This window comes from Echinops telfairi, unplaced genomic scaffold, assembly GCF_000313985.2.
Source record: "Echinops telfairi isolate 266 unplaced genomic scaffold, ASM31398v2 ScPeMD7_18;HRSCAF=68, whole genome shotgun sequence".
In the NCBI taxonomy this organism is placed as follows: domain Eukaryota; kingdom Metazoa; phylum Chordata; class Mammalia; order Afrosoricida; family Tenrecidae; genus Echinops; species Echinops telfairi.
In genome coordinates this window covers 32443338-32447681 of record NW_022103915.1, presented here as the reverse complement: position 1 = coordinate 32447681, position 4344 = coordinate 32443338, and the positions used below count along the sequence as shown (strand labels likewise).

The 4344-nt window shown below is 42.1% G+C and overlaps 1 pseudogene; it reads left to right on the top strand.

Moving 5' to 3' along the window:
• The first annotated feature begins 651 nt into the window (after nt 1–651).
• LOC115868671 overlaps nt 652–4344 on the top strand; it is an 11835-nt pseudogene continuing 8142 nt past the window's right edge.

Below are 4344 nucleotides of genomic sequence, written 5' to 3'. Positions count from 1 at the left end.
TCACACTATGTAGTTTCAGCCTTAATTCCAAGGACTGGCTGTAGGTGAGTTTGAGATAGGGCTCTGTTCACTTAGTGAGGTTTCCACATCAAATTCTTCTGGTGTGGCCTATGAAGGATGTTGTATGCCTTGAAAAAACAGGGTCTAAAGTTCCAGTAGTCTATAGCATGTGCCCTGGCTCACCAAGGCAACTAGGTCTCAAGTATCCAATTAGGAACAATAGTAGCAGGCATGGTCTCCCTTTGGTATAAGTATTGTTAAATGTTTTATCCCCCTGATTGGGGGTTGATTGTCCCTCTCTTCCTACCAATAGAAACTTACTTGCCTTCCCTGACATTGTACTTGCCTTCTGTGAGACAAGCATGCTTCCCTCCCCCAGTGGGAAACCGCTCTTGATTAGATCTCTGGACTGTATTTATTTTATAAAATTGTCTCCATTCGTTTCAATCTTGTTTAAATGAGTGAAGGAAAGGTCAGCTCTTTGAGGTAGTTGATTTTTGTGCAACCCTTTTGGAACTAATCAAGTCAAAAGCTGGCTGAGGCAAAGATGATTGCTTAAAATGAAAACTCCGCATCCTGTCACCGGTCTCTCCAACCATGACCCGGGTGAGTGGTTTGTGTCTTAGCTCCCAAAGCTCCTGGGCTCTAGCCTCGATGGCAGCCAAGGCAATGGCCCTGGCATCAGCTGATTGCCCTCCCAAGATACCACAAGTGGAGGGCCTGGAGGGCCCACAGTCCGCAGAGATTTCTCCTGGTTGTGCTGTTGGTGGCTGGAGGTGTTACTGCATGTGGTGGCAAAACAACAGTTGCTTCTTTGGATTGAGGGAAGATTTTCTTATAAGCTCAAAAACAACATTACAAACATTTAGGAGCATTTCTATATTACATGTTGTTCTCCAAAAGGAAATGATGCAAGGATGGCTCGAATCTTTCCCTCTAGCTCCATCTCATTGACGGCGTTTGAACATTACAGCGTGTTAACTACTACAAAGCTGCGAGTTTCAGGTCATGTGCATAGACTAACGGCTGGAGTCATGGTAGGTATGACAGTCGGTATCTGTACGTTCCCTCCTGACATGGCTAGAGTATGCCTAGCATTTCAGGTGAAAGGGGAATACATCTAAACCAGAATTATCCATGCATTTAAAACAATTTAAGCAAAGGAAGGTGGTTTTCTTTTTCTTTTTAAAATCATTTTATTGGGGGCTCGCACAATTCTTATCACAATCCACACATACATCCATTGTGTCAAGCACATTTGTACATTTGTTGCCATCAGGGAAGGTGGTTTCCTTGGTGTAGTAGTTACATAATTTAATGGTAGCTTGAAGATATATGAAAGTGTATGGGCGGTATTCAAACCGTCAATCAGGTCATAACCTGTTGGTGCATCCTTGTGGGTGTGGCCTTCTCATAAAGAGGGTCCAGGGAACTCTCCCTCTCTCTGACTTCATCTTCCTGCTGGCTGACCCTGATTGCTACCAGAGTCCTGTGATGTTACTACTGCCATCGGATCCACGGGACTTTGCACCCACCAACCTGTGATCTTCCTGCATTCTGCATCATTTCGTGTGACTTCGTGAGTCTGAAGAGGAAATTATGAACTAGCATCAGACTTATGGATTTCATTTGGATTGGGCTGGGGTGTTTTCTTGATATATAATTACTTCTTGATATAAGTTCTCTCTTACACATGAGTTAGTTAATTGTGCCAACCTGGCCGATAATCACATGTGGGGCTAATTGAAAGGCTGAGGGATAAATGGGTGGTGAGCCTCGCCTTTCTAGTTCTCAGGTCTCTTGCTTTGTGATGGTCACACCAGGGTGCAGCTGCCTTAACAGTTCCCAGCTTCACATGGCAATATTGACTTCCTACAAGACATCCCCAAGGAGAAGCCACATGGACCTATCCCGATGCAGCCCTGGGTGCTGGAGCAGCCGTGTGGAGACCCCTGCTAGTGCTGACATGCTTATTCGTTCACTGACTCAGCTTTCCTCCTGCAGTCGGCATCATTGCCTCTGTTTTGTGAGGTGGAGGACTTTGTGGACTGGTGTTGGGTTAATGGGTTAATGTTGGACTTGTGGGCTTGGGCAGCATTGGGTTGGGATGTTTTCGTGATGCGCATTTTCTTTACATAAAACTCTCTTATACATGAGTTGCTGTGGATTTGTTTCTCTAAAGTACCTAGACTAATACACACATATATGAGTGTCACTGGATTTGTTTCTCTAGTCAACCCGGCCTAACACATTTGGAGTTTACAGAAGCCTCATACCTACTATATAAGGAATGGCTCCATGTGCAGGTATTTCATAGTGTACTTTTGGTACCTTAAAAAAGTGTTGGGCTTTCCCATGTGCCTACTCTTCTTGGTGGACCTTCCACAGACAATTGTTGCTGAGCAATAGCACAGACAATCCTTATTCTATTGATGGAATTCATTGACAAATGCAATTAGGAACTGTTTTGCCAGAATTTGAAAGTGCTTTACCATGCAGGAAATGATGAATTGTGTATGGACATCATGGAATTTGGAAAGGAGTATGTGTTAGTCTGGGTTGACTAGAGAAACTAATTCAGAGATACTTATGTGGCAGTTACATAATCTGGTGTCAATTTGGGACTTGAGAGGATTAAGAGTGAAGAGGTGGAGTCTAATCTGTAATTTGGGTTATAGCCAATGAGGCTTTCACCTGAGAATTCTGGGAATTCCTGTATTTCCTCCTTGGAGGCGGGAGATACTATGTCTCTCTGCTCACCCCCTTGGTGACGCTCTACTGACAAGGCTGACTCCCAGCAAGGCATCCCTGAGGAGAAACCACATGGACCTACCCTGATGCAGCCCTGGGTGCTGAAGAAGCCATGTGGAGACCCCTGCCAGTGCTGAGATGCCTACAATGCCACTGGATCCACAAGACTCCCCACTTACTGGCCTGTGATCTTTCTGCATTTGGTGTCATTGCATGTGTTTCAGGATCCTAAAGAGGACTTTAAAGATTAGTATCAGACATATGGGCTAATATTGGACTTATAAACTTGATTTGAACTGGGTTGGGATGTTTTCTCAATATTCAATTGTTCTTATATATAAAGCACTTTCTTATACATATATGGGTCTTAGTCTACCTGGACTAACACAACTCATATGTGTTAGTCTATGAATTCCTTTCAGACTCATGCAGCACATGCAATGATCCAAATGCAAGAAGATCATAGGCCAGTGGGTGAAAAGTCTTGTGGATCCAGTGGGGCAGTGGAAGCACTTCAGGGCTGGCAGAGGTTTTCTTGTGGCTCCTCAAGTTCTCTGAGTGTGTCTCCTCAACAGGAAGGCGAAGCAGAGAGAGAGTGTGATCTGCCTCTCAGGAGAAAGAGAGGAAGTCCCAGTATCCTCATGAGAAGGCCACACCCACAATGAAGCATCATCAGGCTGTGTCCTGATTGACTTACAGGCTAGACTCCACCCCTGTACTTATTCATCAAGTTGACATGAAATTACATAACCACCACAGATTATATCATGATTTATTTCTAAATTATATTAATTGCATTCCCTCTCAAGCAGTGGCTTTTACAATATGAACTTATGATCAAACAATATAATTTACCATTTTAACACACAAAGTATATATATATCACAATTTGACAAAACTGTAAGCACTTTTTGCACCTCTACTAAAAAAATCTCTTTTCTTTCCCCTCCCTTCATTTGTTGTCATTGGGAGAAATAAAATGTTACTTTAATTTTGAGAACATCACTTCAAGGGGAATTTATCCTGTCACAGGAACCACTGGTATATTACTACTTGATTTTCTTGTCTTGGGAGGGTGGGAATGGGGTGGAAAGAGGGAAGCAAGTTGGTCACAAAAACAAAATACTTAATATTCTTTTTGATGCCAAAAGTTAGATTTTAAAACCTTGGAGGAAAAAATTCCTAAACTGGTTATAATGATTAGGGAAATGAAACTGTTTTAAAATATTATTTGGAAAAAAATATTATTTGGAAGTCAAATTAACTTCTAAGTGATTTCAAGGGGTTGCTATGAGCTCTAGCATGCTGTTCCAAGCTCTTAATTGTATTCACAAATTTTAAAACAAGTAAAACATTGTTATTATTAAAATAAAAAGACTTGGTCATATTGCCGCTGGAAAATGAAAATTGAGTTTTTAAGTTCATCAAATTTCAAGTTCCATAACTAAACAGTGCTACAGTATAACTCTTTTCCTTTTTCATAATTTTATTTCGCTGCATAAAAAAATACTTATAGCAGGCCTGTCTGGATAGGACAGGCTGGATGAACAATCTGGAGGAGAAAACAACGGGACTGACAGTTCCGGGGGGACA